This window comes from Vulpes vulpes, chromosome 7, assembly GCF_048418805.1.
Source record: "Vulpes vulpes isolate BD-2025 chromosome 7, VulVul3, whole genome shotgun sequence".
NCBI classification, from domain to species: domain Eukaryota; kingdom Metazoa; phylum Chordata; class Mammalia; order Carnivora; family Canidae; genus Vulpes; species Vulpes vulpes.
In genome coordinates this window covers 52740904-52768063 of record NC_132786.1, presented here as the reverse complement: position 1 = coordinate 52768063, position 27160 = coordinate 52740904, and the positions used below count along the sequence as shown (strand labels likewise).

General features: G+C 35.8%; 1 protein-coding gene across 2 annotated transcripts in view; it reads left to right on the top strand.

Annotated features, from left to right (window-relative positions):
- Window positions 1-27160, top strand: part of TENM3 (teneurin transmembrane protein 3) — a 2512213-nt gene that overhangs the window by 1538197 nt on the left and 946856 nt on the right. For both annotated transcript variants that reach the window (XM_072763857.1, XM_072763858.1), the window contains one exon: window positions 15747-15909. The gene's annotated coding sequence lies outside the window, so the exon portion shown is untranslated. The remainder of the gene's footprint in view (window positions 1-15746; window positions 15910-27160) is intronic.

Here is a 27160-nt window from a genome sequence, read left to right as displayed (position 1 = left end):
AGTAGCCTTTACCCTCTTAGTTTGGAATATAGATTAGATGGTGGATCTGTCACTGAGTTAGAAAATACAGGGTAGGAAAAAAATTAGACCAATAATGAATTAAGTTAGGGATGTGTTGTATCAGTGGTACCTATGGGCTGTACATGCGGAATTGTCACTAAGGCTTATCAGTATTTGGTCTGGAGATCAGGGAGCAATCTGACAGGGTATTTAAATTTGGAGTCAACAATGGTCAGTGAATGAAGCTGCATAGTGAACACAATCCATAACTTCAGGAATTTGTAAAATAAGATGGAGAAAGAAATGATGAAAAGCCTCTGGGAAGCCACGGATTTTTCAGGCTATTGTGGAGAGTTTCAGAGGACATACAGATAGAACAAAAGGGAAGAAAAAAAGAAAATAATGAAAGGAGAACTAGATACCAGGAGTCATGGAAGCCAAGGGAAATGAGCGTTTTACAAAGGAGGAAGTAGTCCTTGGTGTCAAAAGCCTCATAGTAAGCACTCAATACATATTGGCTGGTTGGAGCTCCTAGATAAAATAAGAAGACTGAATAATATCCACTGCTGACATTTTCAGAGTATATTCTGTGGAGTGTTTGGGCAGAAGCCATAGTGCTATGACATTTAAGAGTAATGGGAGGGTTGGAATTGGAGACCACTCTTTCAGTAAATATAAATATAAAGGAAAAGAAAAGGAAAGTTGTCATTAGAAGTATTAGGGTCAGAGATTTGTTTCTTGAATATATGTATTTAATGCAATTTTCTGATTTTAAAATTACACTTGTTTATAGTAGTACATAGGAAAATAAAAAAGACACAGTGAATAAAATTACAATTACTCATACTAATATATCTTCTTGTATACAAATTTTATACATACAGTACATTTTAAAACAAAGTTGTGATAATAATATGTACACAATTTTTCATCTACTCTTTTTTACTATTTATATGTCATTTTATTGATTTTTCTCTATTCTTAAATATTCCTCAAAAATATGATATTTAATACTGCATAATACTCAAGAACACAATGGCAAAATCATTGGGCAAAGCCCAAGGTAAATTATAAGAAACATGGGATTCATCATGTGAAAGCCGTCTAGCAGGGCCACCATGGGCCTGACTAGCTGGTCAGTGGGCCTGCTATCAAGTGAGAATGTTTTTCTGTATTTTTTGTTTGTGAACTCACTATAGCCCACCTCTATCTCCAGATGTGATCATAACAGAAAACTACCTTTGCAAAATGTACATATTTAACTAACACAAAACAGGGACATGGAGAGGAGCCAAGAAATACCATCATCAAATGGTTAAGCCAAAGTACAGATATCATCTAAAACAGACTCAGCCAGGCATGATATCCTTAATTTTAAAAACTGTACAGTGATATTGAGCATGTTGATAAAGGCAGCCCTCAATCATGTCTTTTAAATCTCTACAATCCAGACTGCCTACTAGGTCTAACTTGGAGCTATTTTCCTAGAAGCTCCATATGTTATCCCTCTTTGAACTCTTGATGCATTTCATCTATGTTGGATTTTCTCTCTATCTTGGAATCATTTCTTCATTTTCTAGATTTTTTTTTCTCTTATTTTGGTAGAGTACAGTCTCCAGTAGCTAAAGCAGAAAGGAGTGAATATAAAAGTAAAAGTCTTATTTGCTTTAGATATCTGAAAATATCCTGATTACACTCTCAGTTGATTGTTTACTTAGCTGTGGTTAGAAATCTAACTTGGAAATAGTATTCCTTCAGAATTTTGAACATATTGTTCCATTGTCTTTGAGTTTCTAGTGTTACAGTTGAGAAGTCAGAAGTTGTTATGACATTGTATATGACCTGTTTTTATCTCTCTGAAAACTTTTTAAAAATCTGGCATATCCACATTTTGAAGTTTTACAATGATGTGCTCTGGTGAAGGTCTCTATTCATCAAGTAGACTGAAGACTAAGTGGGCTCTGGAAACTTTACTAAATTCTTTTATTGATGATTACTGAAAAATAATTCTCCATGATTTCTCAGACTTTAGGCCTGTACAATCTGAGAATTCTAAGCAAAGGACATTTTTGATTAATAAGCAGTCTTATAAACTAGAAGTGTATCTCCCTAGAAAGATTTAGAAGCATACTTCCTCAGAGATGTTCTAGATTAGAAAAGATTAAAACTTTATGCTTCTTCCTGAAAGTATTTGCTTAAATCCCAGGATAATAAATAATCTCTTTCCTTCTGGGAGGAGAATGACAAGATATGTCAGTAGCTTATAAAAGCTAAGTTTTCTAAAACTGGGGATGCCTCTCCAATGGTGCACCACATGGTGGGATTTTACACTCAAGTAAAATCCAGCCCTCATCATGTCACACTGTGGGGATTGAGGTGTAAAGAACTGACACAAAATGCTATTCCTGCTGCTGTTTTTGCTTTGAATAACAAACTATCTGTATCTCTGATGCAAGGCTTTTGTGTCTTCTATAAGCGTATGTTTATAAATCTGTGGCAGACAAACTTGTGAACTTCCAAGTAGAGAAAAATCTCTAACCCATTCACTGTTTCTGACTTAATAATAGTTACTTATTGGCCATTTTCTCTATTTTTTCTTTCTATTGATTTTTTCTTTCTCCTGGACTGGCTCTTCTCTAATGTTTCATTGCCTATTTTCCATCTCAGATCATCTCAAGTTTATTTTACAATGTTCTGTCAAGTTTTTCATTTCTGCTGCCATGTTTTTTTGTTTGTTTTTAAAGATTTTATTTATTTATTCATGAGAGACACAGACAGAGAGAGAGGCAGAGACACAGGCAGATGGAGAAGCAGGCTCCATGCAGGGAACCCAACATGGGACTCGATCCCAGGACTCCAGGATCTGGCCCTGGACTGAAGGCGGAACTAAACCGCTGAGCCACCTGGGCTGCCCTCTTTTCTGCTGCCATGTTTTTAATTTCCAAAAGCTTATCATTTTCTAAATGTGCTTTATTTGTAATAATATCCTATTTTTTTTTCTTGGATGCAGTACCTTTTCTTATCTCTTTGAGAAAATTGGTGTATTTCAAAGCTTTCTTCCTTCTGCGCAGTCACTGTTTGATTTATTTTTTTAATTATTTGTTTTGATCTACATATTTTATATTAAAAGTTTCTTATAACTCTAGTCATCTTTGACTAGTTCAGATTTAAAAGTTGGAGACTAAATATTAAATGAAGATTCTACTCACTTAGGTAACATGATTTGACCTTGAACTTGACTTAGGAAGATGTTGTCTGCCTTTTATTGCTACATGATGTCAGGTGCTTCTTAGGCCTGTTGGATCCCCAGAAAATCTTCCATCGTTGTTCTGTCTTGAGGGTAAAGTCCAGATTGCCAGTTTTCAAGAGAATAGAGAAAGAGATGGGAGGGGAGAGAGCATCTCAGCATTAAGTAAATACGTATTTTTAAAATTCTCATTTGGTGAATAGTAACTCCACCAACTGTGTCACTGAGTCTAGAAATCCTGTGGTTTACTCTCAAGAGACTAAATCTCCATACTTGCCCTAGTGCAGAGTGTAGCACAAAATAGGAGTGTTTTACAGCTTTATCAGCTGTCAACTTGGGTTTTAGCATCCTAAATCCACTAAATTCATTACCACTCACCCTTTGCTTTCAGCCTTTAAAATTGTTACTATTCCTTTCTCTCTCACTCTTCCTGCTCTTGTGGGTTTATGAGTAAATATATATTTTTATGTTGTTATAAGGGGTCTCAGGAAGGAAAAGTATTAAATGGATGCATGCAAATCCTTATCTTTTCCTGAAACCAGGTTTACTTCTTAATTTGTATTTTTTGCATTTACCTTTTTAATACATTTGAAATTACAAAATAGAGACCCAGCATTAGTTTGTGTGGGGTTTTTTCCCCTCAAATATAGCTAGATTTTTCCAGACCATTTTAAGTGATTCTTTGTCCTTTGCTGGTGATGGCTTGGGATTATTAAAAACTGAGATCTGGTTCAAGACTACCTATTGTGTTTCGTTCATGAATTCATTCAATTCTCGTACATATCATTGGATTTTATCAAGGATACTTTCAGCTTAATATGTTGAATGACAAGTCTCAATGAAAAAGTTGCTATTGTTTTAGTTTGTTTTTCAAAAAAACATAAATAGTTAACTTTTTAAACATTGGAAAGTACAAAGAAAGAAAATTGATAATGATAAGAGAGAGTGTTTAAACTTTTAAAAATCTATTCATTCAAATATAAAACTGTTCATTCAAATTACGTAGTGTAGAAATAAAAATATATCTTTACAAAATTACAAAATTTTTATAAAAAATATAGGATATATTAATTCATTGAAAAATAAAACACAGGGACACTTAGGTGGCTCAGTGGTTAGCTGATCTGCCTTTGGCACAGGTCGTGATCCCAGGTCCTGGGATCGAGTCCCATATTGGGCTCCCTGCGTGGAGCCTGCTTCTCCCTCTGCCTGTGTCTCTGCCTCTCTCTGTGTGTCTCTCATGAATAAATAAATAAAAATCTTTTAAAAAATATATAATTTTTAACCATCCACTATATGCTCAATAAACTCTCTGGGATGGTGAAGTGAGTAGAAGAACACCAATTTTCTTTCCCACTATGTGAAGTTATCAGAGGGCTTTATATGTAACTAATGTCTTATATTCAGTATTGTCTACTGGTCCTATAATCAGTATTTTACATGCAATTTTACAATCCACTTATATTAATATCATATGTATTATCATCCCAGTCTTTAAATATATAGGAACTGTGGCTCAGAAAAGTTAAGTAACTTGTAGAAATTCACACAGCCGTGGAATATTACTACTGAATGTCAAATTCATGTTCTTCTAGTCTCTTAAGTATAGGAAAAATATTTTAGAAAAAGAATTTGATGATTTATTAATGTAATACTACCTAATTCACATACACTATTTAAGAACATGGTTTTCTTTAGTCTTAGTGAAAGGTAGCATTTAGAATATTAGAAAGAGAAAATATTTACCATGCTTTATTAAGTCCTATTTAATAGATTATGTTCAAATAAGAGCATTTGAGAATTGAGTACATAAAATCTGTAAGTGCATTACTAAGCCTATTTGAAACTTTTCTTTCTGGTTCCTAGACTTTTAAGTATTAGGGACAAGTCGAAATGTTTTCTATATTTCCATGTTCTAATTAGACTGTGAGTCAGCTAATAAGAACCAACTGAAAACCCACAGTTTTGATGGCTTGCCCTAATGTTAACTTCAGAATCAATCAAGAATCTACGTGCCTTAATTTGGTAGGTGACACATGATTTGATCTTATAAAGCCTAGTAAATAAGATAGCCAGTGAGTAAATATCAGACATGATTTTTAAAATGGCTTATAGATTTTCCACCAAAATCAGATCAGTCTGATCTTTATGTGATTAACTATATAATGTAGCGAGAGTTGGTAGTAGAATCATGTTCATGCCTTTTAAAAATTTTATCTAGGAACAGTTGAAAAGAAATGATGTTGTTCAGTTTAAAAGAGAATCACAACTCCCATCTGATATTTAAGTCTTTTGGTTGTGTCTAACTTGAATGGTAAGAAAGCAAACATTACCATCATTAATTATTATTATTTTTGTCAGTTTATATGGCTTCTGGGTTAGAGTGGAATGTTTTTTTTATATCCAATTTACATCATGATATTATTTCCTTAAGCATAATAAGTGATGTTTTATAATTTAATAAATGAGAATTTATTATTCACTGTTATTGTCAGTGTATATTTATGCTGCTTTAAGTACACGCAAAATACTGTGAATTCAACAGTGATATAAGTCAGATATAAATTCTTCATTGAGGAACCTTGGCTCTTCATAGAGGACAAAGTTTACATGTAATCCCAGTAAGTGCCAGAAAGTCCCAAGTACAGATACAATTGTGTGGGCATTCATAAAATGGAAAAATCATTAAACTAGTTGGAAAAGTAAAAATATTATCTCTGAGCAAGTGGTATTTGATCAGACCTCAAAAGATAGTCAGGAGCATTGACATCATCTGAATAACTAATGAGCATGATATAGTCTGTGTTTCCCATAATGACTCTAGAACCTCTGTGCTTCTCTCCTTCTTGCTGTGAAGAACAAATAAAAGAATGCAGTGGAAGGGGAACTTCTATTAACATAAAGACACCTTAAAAAATGAAAGTTCGTAATATACTCTTCAGAGGACTGTGAAAGTGCCACCAGACTGTTCCCATTGCTTTATATTATAAAAGAAACTTCTATGACCATATCATTCACAGACATAGTAGGGTGAAGATTAAGTTAAATTATCAAGGGACCTCCAAGACACCAGATCTTAAATAATACAGAATGCATTCCTCTTTCACACGGCAGTCAGCTGGTCAAGGCTGGTGGGGCGCCTCTTCTCCACGGGGTCATTTGGGGAAGCAAGCACCTCCATCTTGTTGCTCTGTGCATCTTCCAGCTGATGACAAAAGTGGAAAAGCCAATGTCTGGAGAAAGATGACTACTCACATTCCATTAATCTGAATGTAAATACATGGTCACACTACCCCCTAAAAAAGCTGGAACCTTATTTTCTGGTTAGATAGTTATGTCCCCAGGAAGAAGGGAGAAATGCATTTGGAGGAAGGGGAGAAACTAGCCGTCTGCCATAGATTTTGGTTGCTTCATTTTGTTGTGTGTGTTTTTTTTTTTTATAATTCCTCAGGATTTGTAGAAAATTTACTATTTAGATAGTTTTTACACTTTTATAGTTTAATATAATCTAAATCTTATGAACAATATGGAAGGCTGCATTCTAGAATTAACACAGTTAATTTTTAAGAGACTTCTAGAATAACTTGTACATGAGACTAAGGCAACTCCCAAATTTAAGCTGTGAGATTGAAGCTATTCAGACAGCAAAGTAAAAATGTGACTCAAGTCATTTATGTATTTTAAAAGGTAAGACCTGTGATTCTCATACTTACTTGACTGTTCCTTAACAACAGTGTTCAGTGTGCAAAATGGGCATTTCTGGAGACAATATAAAGATTATAAAAAACGTCAGGGCACCTAGGTGGCTCAGTAAATTAAACATCTGTCTTGGACTCAGCTCATAATCTCAGGATCCTGGTATCAAGCCCCCCATCGGGCTCCCAGCTCAGCGGGAAGTCTGCTTCTCCCTCTCCCTCTGCTGCTCCCCCAACTCAATGCTCTCTCTCTCTCTCTCTCTCTCTCTCTCTCAAATAAGTAAATAAAATCTTTTTAAAAGATCATAAAAACCCTATTCTAGATTATGATTTGCAGACCACCCAGATGAACTGGATATGCATTATGATCATTTAAATCACTTTTGTGCAAATGACCAATGACAGAATCACAACTGAGAGTCTTGTTGATTCTTTAATTCAGATTGTATCCAATTTGGGGGATGGGGCAAAAAGCCATATAAAGTCAGGACTGGGACGCCTGGGTGCCTCAGTGGTTTAGCGCCTGCTTTCGGCCCAGGGCATGAACCTAGGGTCCCAGGATCGAGTCCCACGTCAGGCTCCCTGCATGGAGCCTGCTTCTCCCTCTGCCTGTGTCTCTGCCTCTCTCTCTCTCTCTCTCTCTCTCTCTCTCTGTGTGTGTGTGTGTGTGTGTGTTCTCTCATGAATAAAAATAAAATAAATAAATAAATAAATAAATAAATAAATAAATAAATTTTTTTTTAAAAAAAATGGGATGCCTGTGTGGCTCAGCTGTTAAGCATCTGCCTTTGGTTCAGGGCATGATATCAGAGTACTGGGATCAAGTCCCACATCAGGCTCCTTGCATGGAGCCTGCTTCTCCCTCTGCCTATGTCTATGCCTCTCTCTGTATCTCTCATGAATAAATAAATAAAATCTTTAAAAAAAAATAAAATCAGGACTGATTCATACTTTTAAAGTTCTATATTATTTTATGAAATCGACAAATATCCTATGTAGAGGAATCTCCACTAAATATTAATGTTAATGAAGATTCTCTTTAATGTGTGAGTAAACATTTTAACAAGTGATTATTTAAAACATTATTCAAATGTTATTTAATAAGGGTAATATCTCTAAAGTTCAGTTCAGTTTAACAAATATTTATTGAATGTCTATCCTGGGTAAGATAGTGTGGGTTTCTAACTTAATATGCTGATTTATGATGGTTCTTGTCACATGGACTTGATTTTTCCAAGGGTGGCTGATTAAAAGGAAGTGAATGCTCAGTTCTGTTTACTGAGAAGACATATATAAAATAAAGTAAAATGATTACAGTCTACTGTACCATATATCAACAAAGCAGTTAAGGGACAAATGAACATTATTATAAATAAACTTTACACTGAAAATTATTGTTCCAATGGTCTGACCTCCCTGGGCACCAGAGTCAGTTCTATAACTTAAGGGAGTATGTAGGATGAATGGGATATGGCCAGACTGTATTTTATTTATATATCAATCTCCCTAACTTACATAAAAGCCTCAAAGGCAGAAGGAATCTAAAATTAAATGAGAAAGGAAAAAGAATATGAGTCCAAGAAAAAAAAATTTCTGCATATATTTTACTTATCAGACACAAAATTAGTTGTCAGATTTCCCCTACTTCCTCTTCCAATTTGCTTTAATTATAGCCTGAGGCAGGAAACCCAATAGCAATAGCAATGGGCTGAGAATTGATTGTACAGATAGGTGGTAGGAGACAGGACTAGGAGAATAGAAGAGATAAATGGTGGGCAAGAAGCACACTAACTGACCTTGGCAAGGTAAGATGTTGAACTTAAAAATTACTCTCAGAGGAAGAGCACACCAGAATAGGATTATGAACCTCATAGTGGAAGGACAGTCTCACCCACTTCAACACGTCTAGGGGCATCTTTCTATTCACTTAATTCAGGTTATTTTGGTTTTATGGTTTTATTTCCTTTGACAGTCTCTTAAGTGCAGGAATGTGTGATGTCTTCATTTTTTCTAAGATTCCAAACAAAAAAAGATAAAATAAAAACATAAAACGATTCATAATGGGTGAAGCAGCCATTGCTTTGAAAATCCACTAACCCCCCACACCGTTTTTAGGAATCAGGTAAACTCTAGTACAGTTATTATATTTACACAGTTATCAATTGTGTTTCTTGTAAAAAAAAAAAAACTTTCCATTTGATATTTGCATAGCATTTGCCTTTGTAATGTTGATATGTCAGTTAATACCAATTAATAGAAAATTGGATAGCAAACCAAGAAAAGGGCCAAAAATAATGAATGAGTCTCTGCCTCAGTGTGACAAGAACTTGGATTTTGAGATGGGAGTAGGATGGGAGCTTGGGGATGAAGTGAATAGATAAGTGTAGTGATAAATTGACTCAAAAATAAAATAGAACACATAGAGCATCTTAAGAACCACCAACCACCAAATTACTTTCAAACCATTTGCAGACTATTGTATAGACGTTAATTTATTTCCAGGAGATAATTTTTGTATATTAGAATTAAAAAGTCAGCCAAGACCCGTTGTTGCTTTATCCATTATTTATGGAGACGGAAATGAAGGAGGAGAGTGGACACAAATTAGAATCGCCTAACTGTTCTGAGAGTACCCTAAAGTGTTGTGATTTTATATGGCCTGAAAATACCGAGGATGATTGGGAGCTGCATTTCTGTCCTTGGACCTCTGGAATTAAAATCATTATGGAAGCAAATTTCTTCCAGTTACACTTATTACTATGGAGGGAAGGTTGAACTTTATTTTTCTTTGACTTCTGAAGATGGTTAAAGAGATAAGTATTGATAGATATAAATGATATAAATGTATAATTAAGTCTAATTCCCTAATCTGTTCATGTTAAAACATGACCTTAAAATGCAGGTATTTTATGGAATCTTCTTTATAGTAATTTAGGCGTATCTTTGAAACCCTTGGAAAGGTTACATATCTTTATAACCCCAGCTGTTGCTTATCACTATTGACTAGTGTCATTTTTCTGTTTTTATCAGAAAAGGGTGACTGAATTCACTAAGCCTCAAGAGAAGTTGCTAATTCATGCATCCTTTTATGGTTTCCTTTTTAGCTTTTCATAAAACTTGAGCACTCTGAGGTCCTTGGGTCAAAATCAATGCTGTTGCCAGATGGTCATTTCCTTTTGTGGGCATCACATGTAGTTATTTAGACATTTTAACCAGATCTGCACTAGTTTGTAAATGGCAGAAAAAAGACTGATACTCTGAGTATCCTACGGGGCAGGGGAGTAAGGAAGGGGGAGGCGCTAGAATTGAGATCAGAGCAATCATATCAGACTGTTTCAGCCACTGAGAGTCTCTGGAAATAATTACGTTGTTGAGTATTTTCTTCCCACTCTTTGTTTTTTTAGACTCTTTTGGATTGTACTTGAATAATAATTTAAGACTCCTTACCATGAAAATCTGGCATTATGCAGTCTTAAAAATGTAAAATCTATTAAATACTAATATGCTGTGACTCAGATCTTTGAAAGAAAAAGTTCTTTGTTTGCCGCTTGGAACCTGCCATTCTATTTTATTATTGCAGAAGTTCCCAGCAGGCATATTCACCCAGATTTAATTATTAAGCCATAAACGTATCTTTGAAAATTTCCTTTTATACTGAATGCCTAGGAGTAATTTAGAATTGCTTTTTCAATCATCTTAGGTGGCAAATCAGAATTCAACACAAAGTATGTTTTCAAATGTTTTTGGAAAGTGAAAATCATTGAATTGATAACAGTGTCAGGATGCCATGGCACATAAAATAGATAAAAAAGGAGACTGGGTAAATGTATCTAGGTCTCAGGGAACATCTGTACATCTACCGGAATAGAAGCTCAGTGAGGGCAGGATCTTCATCTGTTTTACTATTACTTCTCAGATCATAGAAGAGTGCTGGGCACTTACTTGGGGCATAAATAAAAATTCATTCTAGAAATATACGTTGTGAATGAACCAGCGAAAGTATCATTTACACCCCACATCATCACCACTTGCACACTTATTAGACAAAGGGAGATGTTGAAGGTTTTTACCTGACATTAAACATATACATGCAAACAGACATATTGAAGATTTCTTGTTCGGATGATATTTCCTGGAGGAGACCAGTTTTTAAAGTGATTCATATTTTATACGAAGCCATAACTACTTAAATATGACCCTAAAGTATCTCAAGATTTTCTAGATCACTGAAAACAAAGTCTCTATTGGTTTTCTCCAAAAAACAGGAGAAATAACTCTTCACATTCATAGTCAAAATGGATGATAGAATAACCCAAAGCTCTTTGAAAAATATCCTGTGCATAGTTTCTACACGGATTTTAAGGAAATGACCTAATAAAAGTGAAGCTTTCTGTATACAAATACCGAATCATTATGTTCTCACCTGATTCTAATATAATGTTATTTGTCAATTATACCACGATGAAAGAGTGAAGTTTTTCAAATGTCATGACATTTACAAACTTATTTGGAAACAGGCGATATTTGTTGAATATTAAAAAGTTCCCCACTCTCAGTCTTCTTTATAATAAAATCACTTACATTAATAAAAATGCAATTAACAGGTATGGGTAGCATATGCTAATATGCCCACTTATACAGTCTACATGAATACAGAAAAAGGAGAGTATATGAAAAAAATATATTGCTTAAGAATATAAATGAATATGGACTTCCCTTACTGGTTTTCACCACTGTGGTTTCACCTGTAGAGTGAATAGTTTCACTAACTGCCAAACTTTTCATTATGAGAGACTGATCTTTAATTCCAAGATCATGTTCAAATATATTCTTAATAAACTTCATTAATCACTGCCCCCTTTTATTATTAAACTTGTAGAAGAGTTACAAGAACATAATTTGGTACTTGAGACATTCAGTACAAGTACATTTTAGTAGGAGTTACTTACATAACCTAATGCCCATAAAACTGTTGGAGGGGACTCTTCTCTCCCTAATAATTTAGATGTCAAAAAAGTAACTAGAAACTAATTTTCCTAAGTCACAATTGGGAAAAGATTCAAAAAATATGTAGCTTACTACAATCCTGACATCAATACTGGACTAAATCATCATTTATTTATTATTCTGTCTTATAAACATATCAAAGCAGAAAACCTCTAGGCTCATGTACAATAAAATATTTTAGCATTAAAACTAAATAATAAAATGTCAAAGATAAAAGACTGATAACCCACTCAAACATCTCTCTATGGCTTAGGGAAAAATCTATCTAAACAAGTAGATTTTGCAGAGCACTAGCCCAGTCTCATTCTCCAAACCCACACGTTCTAAGACACTTAGACTTGCTTTGTCTTTCCTTCGCATTCCTAGGTTGAATCAGTATCTGCAAAGTTTTTTCCTATGGAATCTTGTTAAATATAAAAATCTCTGACAATGCATTTCATAATTGCCAATCTGAGTTATAAAATAAACTCAGAGTTGGTGGTTTTGTCCTTTAAAGGCTGCTGGAAGGCCCAGTTTATATTTAATGATACACGTGTTCTTGAATCCAGTGTTCTATTTAATGTCCATATTTTTTTTCTCAAGATATGTCCCAAAAATGAATTTCTATTCCAATATAACTTCTCAAAATGAGTAGAGGAGGTCAGACAATCAACCTGTTCTTTCACACTTAATCACCAGTGATAAGACAACATTGAACTGGGTTATTTTTATCAACAGCTTCATTATAGTTTGCCTTTGGATACAAGTCCCATGAGGATACAAAATGTGGCAAATTAATATATACTAGCTTGACTGATTTCACTGAATGAATTAGCCAAATGTTCAAAAGAATTTACTGGCCCACCTGGTAAAAATTATTCTATAAGTAAAATGTACTCTAAGTCTTTGTTTTCTGAACCACATAGCTTCATGTGGCTGTATTCACTCAAATACAGTTAACAACACAATAATACCAACTCCAACTATGCTATTCTTAAATAGCAAATGAATTAAAATTTAAATTGAAATAGATTGAGTCTTCATGATGTCACTGCCAGGGCCTACTTTTTTTTTTTTTTTAATCAACCTCCAGTTCATCAAATTATGCATATCAATGACCCCTGTCAGAATGCCAGGAAATAGAGGAGGCTCACCAGAACCCTTAGAGAAAAGACAAGGCCATCTATTTTCTTGTCTTGCAGCTGTCATGGTGGCCACTAAAGAGGAAAAGATTATAAGTGTGTAGCTAGTAACACAGAATCATTTTCTGAGGAGATAAGAGTCTTGGGCAATGACCTGGTGGGGTCACAAATTCAGAATCTCTGAAATATGATGTGATTTCTTAGATAGGGTAGAGCAGAAGATAAACCCAGGTCTTCCGTCAGGAAGACCATTCTCCAAACACAGACCAAAAGTTCCTTCCTTGGAATAGCATGGCATCCTTGCAAGCAATTTCAGAGCAAATCACAAAGCCTAGTATGGATCCATTGTTCCAGTTATAATGTGAGCTGGCCTTCTCCTTTAGCCAATTTAAACGGTGCCATTAAGTAGAGAAAGGGTCTTAGAGAAAAACAAGGAAGTTTCATTTAGGAAAAGGCTTCCTTCTACCTCTAGCAACATACAGTTGGGTTATTTTGAAGCTGCAAATTAAGTAGTAAGAAAAGTCATATCTTTGGCTAAAAGCACAAAAATTTACTACCTACACTGACACCCATTCCTTCTGCCATGCTCCTAAGAAACACAGTCCATAGTAACTGACAGGGAATGTACAGCAAAGGCGCTATGGTCAGGTTTGCTAAAAGGTCCTTCCAGATTAGAAAACTAATTGTAACTTATTTGAGGGGGAGGGTAGCATAAAAAGCTGACACCTGATGGAAAAGTGCGTCATGATGTATTTCTTCTTTGAAAAAAGTTGTACTAAGCATTCATTAATTTTAACATTGTCCTGTCCTCCGTCCATCATAAAGACAATTTAAACATTGTCTGGGAAACAGAATCCTGAGGTACCCAAATTACACACAGTCATAAAACACAAAACTGTGTTTTAATTTAATATTACCATTTAGACATCCTTTAGTGGAATGAAGAGGTGATTTAGCTTAGTAATATACCCTGGCTTAAATGCAAATAAAAAGATGCAATGAAGGACTCAAACGCGGGATGTTGTATTACATAAATTTTTCAGGCACACAATATTGGTGTAACCAGCGGAGTTGCCAACTTGTATCTGGGGAGTACTACTCTATGTATTGTGCAATAAACATTATACAGCACAATAAATGAGGCAAAATAGCTGGGAAAATATGTGAGGGGAAAGAGTAGAGAAAGGATTATAAAATATCTTTATGAACATTAACATAAATGATGAGTTACAATTTTCCAGCTTTATTCTTTTGACAAATGGTCTATATAGTAATGTTTTCCTTATATACTATCATTTAGAAACATACTGCACAAACCATCTGCCTATAAAATCTATAGTTTCCTTTGTCAGGTTTGTTGCAGTTATTCAGTTTGTGTCAAGTATGCTAGTTAGGTGGTAAATTTATAGCATATACGCTAACTGGATTTTCTAAACACCCTCCCTCGGAAAACCAAAGTGAAATATAATAGCAATGTGAACACTGGAACACACTTTCTGTTCTGTTGAGGCAGGGAGCAGAGCGTCCCTTGTGTTCTGAGCCACCTTCCCCTTGTACTAATCGTCCCTGTTAGAAACCCCCTTATGATAATTACGTCATTTATTTTATTCTCCTTGTGCTTGGACTTCTGTTTCTCCATCGTCTATAACCTTGCTGAAAGCACAAAATTTGCATCCCTACTTTTTCTGGGACTGATTTTTTGGAATGTTCTGCTTTGGGTAATTTATTCATTATATCTGTGACTTATGACACTGTGTCTATGTCCCATATTTTTTTCCCTTTTGTTCTATTTGATTTTTTTCTTGACATTGGCAAGAAAATTTGTTCTATTTGATTTTTTTTCTTGACATTGGCAAATTCAGTTGGTTTTATTCTCCCAAGCAAGCATCCTGACCTCCCCACCTTAATTATGAAGAGGGAGGGGTTAATAGCTATTAGTAGATATATAATTCCCTTCTAGAATCTGAACTAGCTTTTAAAATTTGTTTCCCTCCCTTAATTTATAAATATTTTAATCAATAATGTATCTATTATTTCCCAAGTGAGCCCTACCGAGTATGCTTGATGGCCTCACACAAGCCATTCCAGGAGAACGGCCTCTCTCAAGCAGCTGACACCAGTGAGCCCTGCTAGTTTTCTACCTCTCTGGAGTCCCTACATTTTTTTAGGTTAGCAAACAACGGCACACTCACTCCATCACCGAACCAATGAAATTGATGTGTTGTGCAAGTTTCCTCACTCCGTTTTGCTGAACTTGCATTGTATTGCCCACTGCATATTCAGTCCGAAGCTCGCCTGGAACAAAAAGCCAGCCATCAGAGAAAAAAAACACTGTCTGTCCTCAACGTTGTAATTCCACTTGATCAGCATCAGCTCTGCATCAATAATTAGACAGGGGTCCAATAATTATGTTGGCAATGAAACCACACAGTCAAAACTTTAGTTATTTCTGTGAAGTGATTTCCAAGGGCTGAAACCAAGGTTTGACATGGTTGCTTCCCCCTCCCCCCTTTTACTGGTAAGATGGCAGATGATTGAACACCTGTGCCCTTTGTATTGTTTGGAATATCCCCTTCCAGTTGTTGCTTCACATACCAACTAAAGTACTATACTTGCTTTCATATATGACATACTTGCTTTTAAAAATCTAATTAAAACTTTCTTTTTGGTCCTTAGGTAGAAAGATGGCTCTGTTGAGATGAGCTCTTAATTAATGCACTGAGAGCTTACGAGTCCCACCTCTCAACAGGAATGATTGACGTCCAAGGATACATAAATTACACTAATTGAGCTCTGCCTCTATACAGGCTTTCCACAGCCAACTCATCAGAGAAGCTAGGTGAGTAGACCAGCATAAAAAGTTATTTCAATATGTTCTATGCTTTCCCAAAGGGTTGAAGAGAAACTTTCCAGACTGTTGCACATTTATTATCACAGAAGGCAGTTCTTTTCTTCAGTTTTAAGATGTAGGTTTTGTGTTGTAGTGGATTTTTTTTTAATTATGAAAATTAGCATTTTTAACATAGCCATTTAAATTTAAATAACCATGTTCTCTTTGCAATTTTCAAGCAGCAAAACGTGCAAGCCAATTACAGTATGCAAAAATCACTTGGCATCATTTGTTGATATTAAATTGTGTTGCATAGCAACCAATGCATATGCTACAGAGGGATTGTTTGAAATCAAACCCAATCTTAGTCCTTGAGTTTGGTTTTCAGAAATGTACCTAATTGTAAGCACACCTAATCCCCAGCCTCACCAAAGACCATATTGAAATGTTTCTTTTATGTTTATTTTATCCTGAGGTTTTCAGTTCATCCATTTCATTTATGCTATTATAGGTATTCTGAGGCTCTGACTTTCATAAAATCTAATAAACCACTTGGTATAACCTAGATGGCTTATTAGTCTAAAATAAAATTCAGAGACAGAACTATCTGATAAAAATGAAGACAATTATGCCATATTAAATGTCTCCATTTATATCTTAAATTTTTATTCACAAATTTTTAAGACTGTCTCAACAATTATGAAAAGCCCACCATTTAAATAATTTTCAAGAGCAATATGGATAATATAGGAAATTTAGGATAATGAATTATTTAAAATTTGTAAGTAAAATATATGTATTGTTCAGACAAAATATAAATAGGGAAGGCCTGAGTTCTACTGTGTAAAGTTTTAAATGACGAAAGTAAAAACATGAAGACCACAAAAAACTAGATTAAGAAATTATTAAGCATGAAGTAGATACTTCAAAATGAGTAGAAGTGGAAAAGCAAACAGTAAGAACAAAGAGGAGAGAAAATCCAAACAATAGAAACACCGAAGTCAGTTTTAGAAATAATAAATAAAGTACCAAACCTAAACATACCCCCAAAATCGGTAATGGCAGAAAGTAGAGAAAATAAGTGATAAAAGGAAACAAGACTAGTTTCAAAAAATATTTAGGGAGACTATCATGTCCGGTACCGAAAATCAAAAAGAATTCTTTTAAGACTTTGGGTTCCTGAGACATTCAGGAGAACATGTTGCTCCCATACTTTCTCTCCTTCCACTCCAGTGCACTTTGCTGTGCCTACTGTTTCAAATTGTGAAAAATGCAGAGCCCCACTTAAAAAGCAAATCATAAGATGGCTACATTTCTATCAAATAGCTATATTATTACCTGGGAGAAAACCTGAAGTGGAGAAAAATAGAGAGAGATCAGAAAATCCTGAGCTTATAATCTCATAAAAATATATATATATATATATATATATATATATATATATATATATATAATGCTTTTAACATCAAGAATATCTCGCTAGGACTGAAATGAAATAAAAATGGAACAGCTTCTTGACCATAAGATCCTTTTATTATTTGGTGGCTAACAGGACCCAAATATGAGACATCAAGACCATTGAAATACAAGTAACATGACATTTTCTCCTTAAAAAATTATTTAGGTGTAATGAGCGTGAAGCATGTCCCTCCGAAAATCTACACATTTAATTCGATTTTCTGTAATTATGTGTTTATGTCGCGTTCTTTCATTATATGCTATGTGCTAAGCAAGGTGCGGTCCGTGAGGTGGTTTTCTATGAAGCTGGGCTTGAAATGACCTAAATCTATTCATATCTCTTGAAAATTATGTATTTAATAATCATGAAAAGGCAGTATCACTGTGCACTTCATTAGTCTCATATCTGTAGAAATATTTATTAGTAGAAAAAGTAACCATATGTTCATCCGTTGGCAGATAGTTCAAAAACTTGAATTCACATATTTTTAATGTGAGTTAAATGAGTTAACAAAAACCTCAACATACTTGAATAATACTATATGAGCAATACCTTTGGATTTCAATTGGTAGAATGTGCCTGAATTAGTACCAACGTCTTTCTTCATGTATGTTGGGTGATCAGACTGCTGATGCCCGACAGAAAACCATAAGTCATTACGAAATGGAGCACAGTCAGCACTGCGATGAGCCAGGGCCACCCTGCCTCGAATGGAACCATTAATATAATAGCCTATCACTCAAGCTAATAAAATCAGCTCTTACTCTATTCTGTTTCCGAACACGGACTATCAGGTCCAAGTTTCCAGTTGCTATATTGCATCAGAATCATACTATTATTAAGGGACACATCAACAGACATACCAAGAGATGTGCTGATTACCCTCTACTACTGTACTATATACAGTAAAATAAAACCTCAGTAAACTCTTCTTTTGTCTTCCAAACAGAACACTTACCCTGTGCTTATTGCTTTGGTCAGTTGATAGGCTTCGTAGACTCTTTCCTCGTTTAGAATTCATGTAATTCTTTAGATGTGGGACTATTCAGTTAGCTGGACAACTCATTATACTACCACTGTTTGGTCTCTGGGTGAATTGCTTGCTTGTAACTATAATAACCGTTTTGAAGATGTTGTGGATTTATTTAAAATAAAATGTGTTACTTTTTAAAAAAGAATAATAAAAAAGTCAACAAATATGCTATAACATCCTGGAATATCAGTGCCGACATAGTTTTTGTTATAATTTTAAGTAACAGAAATGATAGAGAAAAATGCAGACATTTATAAAAGTCTCTGCCCTCTAAAATATTTACTAATTTCTTAATATTTATTCCATAGAAATGCATATATCTTTAATTATCTACATATCACTTATGCATCCACTCAACTAGCTTTTTTATTCATGGATTTTTATGTATCAAGCACTAGTTTTAGTTTTAGTCTGATGGTAAGCAAAACAGATGAGAAAAAAGAAAAAATCCTGGCCCTTGTAGGTCATGCATTCTTGTATGGAAAAACAGACTATAAACACAATAAATAAGTGTGTGTGTGAAAGAAAAACAGATACAGAGAAATAGTGATAAATACTATTGAAAAAAATAAAATAGAAGCATGCTTGGAAATGCCTTTGTAAATAAGGAAGAGTTTTTTTGAGGAAGTGATATTTGAGCAAAGATTTGAAGAAGATGAGGGAAAGGCCTCTGTAGCAACTGGGGAAAGGGTTCTAGGCAGAAAGAAGAGCAGGTGCAAAGCTTTGAGAAAGGACACACCTGGTGGGGGCACCTGGGTGGCTCAGTGGTTGAGCATCTGCCTTTGGTTCAGCTCATGATCCCAGGGTCCTGGGATTGAGTCCTGCATCAGGGTCCCCGGAGGGAGCCTTCTTCTCCCTCGGCCCATGTCTCTGCCTCTCTCTGTGTCTCTCCGAATAAATAAATAAAATGTTTAATAAAAAAGGCACACCTGGTGGAGGCAAGTGGCACCAAGGAGCTAACAACAGGGAAGCAGGAGTGTAGGCAAGGGAGGAAGGCGTTGGAGAATCATAGACACAGAGGGCGAGAGGCTACCAATTGATTTTGGCTCTTAGTGTATGTAAGATGCAAAGGTAATAAAGGATTGCTTTGTTCTCTGTGTGTGTGTGTGTGCGCGCGCGCACTGTTATTGTTGCTGCTTATTTGTTTTCTGGATGTGGAATAATATTAGATGATTTTTTATAATAAATATATTTTTATTGGTGTTCAATTTGCCAACATACAGAATAACACCCAGTGCTCATCCCATCAAGTGCCCCCCCTCAGTGCCCGTCACCCATTCCCCCCCACCCCCCGCCCTCCTCCCCTTCCACCACCCCTAGTTCATTTCCCAGAGTTAGGAGTCTTTATGTTCTGTCTCCCTTCCTGATATTTCCCACACACTTCTTCTCCCTTCCTTTATATTCCCTTTCACTAATTTTTATATTCCCCAAATGAATGAGAACATATAATGTTTGTCCTTCTCCGATTGACTTACTTCACTCAGCATAATACCCTCCAGTTCCATCCACGTTGAAGCAAATGGTGGGTATTTGTCGTTTCTAATGGCTGAGTAATATCCCATTGTATACATAAGCCACATCTTCTTTATCCATTCATCTTTCGATGGATTTTTGAGGAGGAAGATGGCATGGCCAGATGCAAGTTGTAAAAGGACAGCCTTGGATACCATGCTGGGAAGAGATGCAAGAGGAGAAAAGACAGAAGCAGGTGCACTAGTTAGGAGACTATTGCAAGGATCCAGGCAGAGATGGTGGTGGCTCCAACCAGGATGAGAGAGGAGGCAGTGGCAGTATGTGGTTTTACATTCCAAATATATTCTGGAGGTAACACCGACAGGATTTTCTGATGGGTTGCCTGTGAGATGAGAGGTTGGGAAGAGCCCAAGATGCCTCCAGAGTGTTTGGTCTGAGTGACTGGAAGAATGAGTGGGGAAGAGTAGCAGGAAAAAGTTGGTGGGGTTCTGTTTTGTATCCGTTTACTTTGAGATGCCTACTAAGTGTCCAGTTTGGAAATGCCAGGAAAACAGCATGAGTACAAGAGTCTGTCCTTTAGGTCTTGGTTAGAAATAGAACTTTAGAAATTCCCAGTGTAAAAAAAGTATTTAAGTCACCAGATTGGAGGAAGTCACCAAGGGAGCAGTTGTAAGCAGAAAGGAGCATCAAAGGCTTAGACATGGGGACCCCAATGTTTAGATGTCACAGTTCTGAGGTGTAGTCAGTGAAGGAGGAGGGAACTGGAAAACGATGGTTTCCTGGAAGCCATTTGTAAGATGCTGTCCACACATCAAGGAGCGTGAAGATCACACTGGATTAGCAATGGCGGGTCATTGGTGGTGTGGTGGGAGAGAAAATCTAACTGAAGTTGGCCTGAGAGAATGGGAGGAGAGAAACTGAAAGTAATCCCTACAAGCACTCTGGGAATTTTGCTATAAATAGGAACAAACAAACAAAAAATTAGATGATAGCTAGACGCAGGTTTTTAGCCTAAAAATTTTAGTATCCCTTTGTCATATTAAAATATTGTTGATTTTTAAAATTTTATTGAATTATAGTTAAATTAATAGATAAATTGGAGAAAAATCAATACCTTTGCGTCTTGCACTTTTCTTATTCACTTGCATGCTAGGTATAATCATTAGCTTATTCTGAGTTCTTCAGAAGAGTTTTTGTGGGTTTTTTTGTTTTTAAGATTTTATTTATTTATTCATGACAGACAGAGAGAAAGAGGCAGAGACACAGGCATAGGGAGAAGACCCGATCCCGGGTCTCCAGGATCACACTCCAGGCTGAAGGCGGCGCTAAACCACTGGGCCATTGGGGCTGCCCTCTTCAGAAGAGTTTTAAGGTTTCCTTCCATAGATCCTACCATTTATTTTAGTTTGTTTTACAAGTACGAGTACATAAGCATCATCCCTAGTTTACTGGATCAGTAATAGAACAGAGAAAAGAAACTATTATACTCAGAGGCCCTCAAATTCACACATTAATTTGCTTTATAGATATTGGGCTGTTATTTCACCACCTAAATTACTAATTTCTAACATGCAGTATTTTGCTCATGTTTTTGCAAGTAGCAATTTGTACAGTAGCCAGAAAGCAAGTAAAGAAACAGATTTTTCATATTTTCAGAGGTAGGTGTACCCGAAATGAGCATCATGTACATAAAAAGAGTAAGTTGTAAAAATAAAATATGCTAGAGTGGATAATCATCTATAATGTTGACAGTCCAATTGCTTGTCATGTAGAGGAAGGTTGTGCTTTAATTAAGCAATAATACATGACAGGGTGTGAATTATAGAGTAATAATTCTTGTCTAGTGTTTTGTTAGACAAGAGGCCAAGGGCCAGGTGTCACTGCATACACCATGCATAAATTATTACACTGTAATTTAAATCTAGAATGTTGTAGAGGAACCCCAAATTATTTTTCAAACAATTTTGCAAAATAAGAAATATATTGAGTTTATTAAATTCTGTGTCAGAAACTATGGTAATGTGGTAAAATTAAGAAGTAAAAGAAAACACTTACTGTAAAGGAGGAATATAGGAAGACAGTATGGTAAAGTTGGCTTCATAATCTGTTACTCTTCATGCAATATTTTTACAGAGATGATTCCTAGGAAGATGATACATTAATTTGACATTTCCCCCTATGATTAGAACACAAACGGCAGAAGCTTGAGGTTTTTGGACATTTTAAGAGGGGTCCATTTTGGCTTTTTTTTTTTTCTTTTCCCATTGCAAAGCAGTGCTAACTAATGAATGTCTCTAATATAAATCTTCCAGAGAAAAGTACATCTCCCTGAAAGAACTTGGCAAGGGGTGGAGCAGTTTTACAGAATTTTGGGTCCTTTTAAACTTTGTAATCCTAACGTTTTCCCCCTTTAACACACCATTTTTGAAGGTCCTCTTTTGTAAAGACATTAAAACAGATCTCTTATCACAAGAAAACACATTGTTTGAAATACTGCTCTTTAAAAAAAAGAAAACTCATTTCTGCCCATTCAAAAGAAAAATGTTTGAGGGTGAGTATGTGATTGTAATAAAGAGAAAGTCTACTTGCTTTTCATCTGCAGAGCAGTGTTTCAAAAGACTACTTCCTTTTAAAGTTATTATATTTTGTGCTCCTATTGCTAATATTGTGTACTTTTATAATGTTTGAGGGGTTAACAAGTTCGACTTCTTTTGTGAATATCGCAAGACGGATGTTATATATTACAACCTGAGGCCATTATTTTCGTCTCAGGTTTTCCTTTAAATTGGTACCTTTTATCATCAAATTTGATCTCTTTCTGTACACGTGATAACCAGAGATAGCTTAATATGGAGATAAAATATAAAAGTATTTTTGAAGGGTTCTAGAAATACCCACTTGCTCAAAATATATTCCTTAATATCTTATCACAGCACCATTAATATTTACTCCTTTGGATTAGTGTGTGTGTGTGTGTGTGTGTGTGTGTCACGTTTTTATTAAAATAAAATCCCTTCCAAGTCAATGATAGAGAATCTGGTTATCAGCTTTCAATCCCTTAATTTATCCATTTGATAAACTAGTAGATTGTTTATCTATATTTGCTTGAGTCCATGACGGAAAGCAGAAAGCAAATGAGACACACAAAAAGGAATGTTTTAATTGATATAAGAAAATGTCCAGGATGGATTGTGGGCAAGGTATTGGTGGAAGGTACTGGAAGGTGGCTTGAGAGCACACTTTTTACATGGTTGTGTGTAGAAGAACCCTGAGGAAAGGAACAGAATTATGAATTCTTCAGGCAAGGATGGACCATGTCATATTTGGTGCCTAGTGTGTGTCTTAAATGATGAAGAAGTGGGAAAAGCCAAAAAAAAAAAATCTTAAGTACTTAACAGTCTCACCCACTTTATAAATTATATTAGGTCCATAGGTCTATCACAGTGGTTGAATAAAACCCTTTTTTTTTTTCTTGCACATTTGTTTGTTTCTGTTTTAACTGAATTAGGCAAGGCTGACTTTTCTACTCAGTGGCTTCAATTGATCCTTTCCTGGAAATATATCTCAATAAGATTTTACTTCATAATCCTTGACCACAAGTTTCTCTCAGTCCTTCTCCCAGGTCAGTTGGGTCAGCTTTGGGCAACTCATGTAATAGGTGGCTTTTAAAAAGCATAATGGCCATCCAGAGAGTTATCTTTAGAGGACAATATCGTAAATTATGCCATTAGCTCACAACATAGGAAAATGAAGAACACCTATATAGTTTAACAAAAATATAATCAATTATTGTGCTTTAGTTTTTATACTGTCACGTCCTTGACTTAGGCTGTATCTACTTCTACACAGACTTAATTATTTTAAGATATTTTAGGATGTAATAATTTGTTATATAATCATCTCACCAGTTGGTTGTCATTTGAGTCTACAGGCTCATTCAAACAGGCACCAAATGTATGTTTCAGCTAGTCATACCACTCAGCAGGTTGACCAAAATTGCTTCCTATAAGTTTATGTTTATTAGGATAAATTAGTAGTACTTACTTTGTAAGAGGTTCAACGTTAGGAACTCTGCATCATTATCTCATTAATGTTTACAATAGCATTGCAGGATTAGCATTAATTTAGAGACTGAGACACAAGTTCATAGGGTTCCTCATTAAGTAAGCAATGGATCCAGTCTTTTAACCCAAGACTATGATTTGAAAGCCAGAATTATTTCCAGTGACCCATATTGTCTCCTGCTGAAGTTAGAGTCAGAATTTTTTGAATTAAATTTAGCCATAACTAAGTCCTTCTTTAAAAAAAAAAATAAAAGAAAAAGAAACTCAATTACCAGGCAACAATCCCGACTATTCAATTCCTTCTCATGACCATTCTAGGAACTTTCTCCTCACGTGTTGCTGCTATCTACTTCCTTTCTGCTCCAGAACCCTTACACATTTTAAAAGTACAAGAGCAGAAGTAAGTTGTGAATTAACAGCCATGAGCACTGACTTCACGTGCAGAACCAAGGGTCAGTTCAACAAAAAGACTGAGCAGGCGTCTTCCTCATCTCTACCCATGGTTTGCTTGCAGTCCATTTCGATGAACTGGTCTCACATTTTGTGCATTAAAGTGGGGTTGGGAGTTTTGATTATTTATGTCATGATCTCTGGGGAGAAAAACAAATACTTCCCTCTAAATTAAGGGCAGATAAAAAAGAAGACATAGAGGCAGTATCCAAGCGTTTGTGCCTGTGCCTGAGCCCATGCTTTTCCATCAGGTATGCTTACATGCTTTTTGTAAATTCACCAACCTGACTCCTATTGTATTTCCTAACATGACTTCCCTGGTTTTGATTTCAATTTTCTTCACCAGAGTTGCTGTTTCTAAGGTCTTTGACTTAAAAGCGGCAGCCTGGACTCATTCCTAATCTCTCTCCTGTAGAGGCAGTTACTTCTGATATTGACAACCTCAGGCTGTACCCATCTTTTTTTTTAAGGTTTTATTTATTTATTCATGATAGAGAGAGACAGAGACATAGGCAGAGGGAGAAGTAGGCTCCCCATGGGGAGCCCGGTGCAGGACTCGATCCTGGGACCCCAGAATCATGACCTGAGCCAAAGGCAGGTGCTCAATTAGTAAGGCACCCAGGTGCCCCAGGCTGTACCTATCTTTGAATCACTCCACCAGAGCAGCTCGGTGGAAAAGACATGAGTTCTCATTTCTGACAAGGTCACTCATTGTACAAGTTTGTTGAGGTTCCTTGTCACTACATTTGGACTTAAGTGGAAGGTATGCATCAGTCAAGACCAAAGTTGGGAAAGGCACTCATCATACTCACACTTTGGAGTAAGAATTATTAACAACATACCTCAGCTTTGTTTTCTCAGAGCCCTGCTGCATAGACAGCCCAGAACAGAAAGCAAAATGATGAAAAAATCAAGTCAACAGTTGCTAGAAATTTCTATTGCTGCTTCTAAAACAGAAAAAAAAATCTTGCAAATCATGGCATATAATATAACCAAGAAAAAAAAGTACTGAAAAAAATAAGAAACTAAAAATAGCTAGTGGCAGTTTAATAACTGACAAGACTTATCCCATCTGCTGGGAAGAGTTTAAAACCTTTACCTGCTGCCACTCGACGATAGAGATTTAGAGTTCATGGCTGAAAGCTAACATCTGATGTGGAAATACGTGAGCATGATTCATCTGCGGATGCATGTCTCTGCTTAATAAGTGTATACTGTTTGTTTAAAGGAAATAAAAATCCCCAAGTTTTCAAGTATAAAAAAAATAAGACACAAAGGACAGGAAGGAAGGAAAATACTTGCGTACAAATAGCATTAGGACACCTGAAGGTAATCAGATCTGCACCTGGTACTCAGCGAACTACAGGTCAGGTGTACTTCACACAGAAATACATTGAAAGAGGAGAGGTTGTTTGGAATCCTATATAATCAGCCACTGTCAAAGCATAAAAGAGAAAAATATCTCCCCCATGAAAGCGAGCACAGAGACAACCTATGCCACTGAATCCTTATCTCTTGGATTCCCCTCCCAACTCTCCATAATTCAAAACAGGCAGGCAGCAGGCTGTACAGATGGAGACGCAACAGCCAGAGTCCGCATGGAGCATTATAGATCTGGCTAGTTGTCTAGTTAACAGTCAGCTATTTTTGGATAATACCCACAGTTGTTTTACAAAAATGAAAAAAAAAAGAGAGATGGATTTATCCTGAGTTCAGTATATGAAAATATTTGTACAGGTTGGTGCTTGGGCTTGTGCCATGTTCTTCACATTTAGACGGCTTGCTGATTACTCAGGCTGACTTCCTTTACCATCGACAGCAGGGACTCTGTTGAAATGATACCGTGGACCGTATTGGTGGCATATTACAAAATTTTCGGTCCCAAAAGAAATGTTTGAGGCACTGATTTTTATTTGCGCATAGTTTTGTTTGTTTTTGACTTTGAACAAGCAGATGGCAGAGAGGCTTTGAGACTTCTTGGCAAGTCATCCCAACACACGGTACTAGGTACAAAGGAGACACTATGTTAAGTATGTGTTCATCAAAATGATGCCTGGGATTCCTCAGCCAAGCAGACGACGTTGGGGAAAGTTCTCCAGTTAATGGAATTTGGGGGCTTAATGAGGCTTGATTCATTTATGTAGTGAAACAGTGTGGGGAAAGGAAGCAGCTATGTACAATTGACTGAGTATGTTCCTTGTAAAACACTTTTTACAGATGTAGTTACACTGGTGGATATTAAGCTATCTTCCAAGCCATAAACCAGTTTATGTGATTTATTAATCACAAATCTTCAGTCTAGTAACGAGACCAACACTCACAAGAGCATATTTGAAAGGAGCAACACTTAAGTTACTCGTGCTAGTTTTAACGAGAAGAAAGAGGTAACAACAATTCATCATTTATTGAATGCCTGTTCCTTACTGGATTGTGTTCTGTATTCCTAGTGATTTGTATATGTGTGTGTGTATATATATAATTATCATATATATTATATATCACATGTATATTATTACACATGAGTACATATATATAAAATCACACAATCTTGCTTTCTCAAGTTGCTTATAATACAGTAGGTAAAGACCTACACAAAGTAACCTGTTTTTGTCAAAGTGCAGATAACAAACTCAGAAGTTCAATGGGGGGCGGAGGGGAGGCACCTGGGTGGCTCAGTTGGTTAAGCTTCTGCCTAAGGCAGAAATTTTAAAAAATATATTTAAAAAAAGAACTGGACAATTTTAAGGAGTTGTGTTTTGTTTTTGTGTTTTGTTTTGTTTT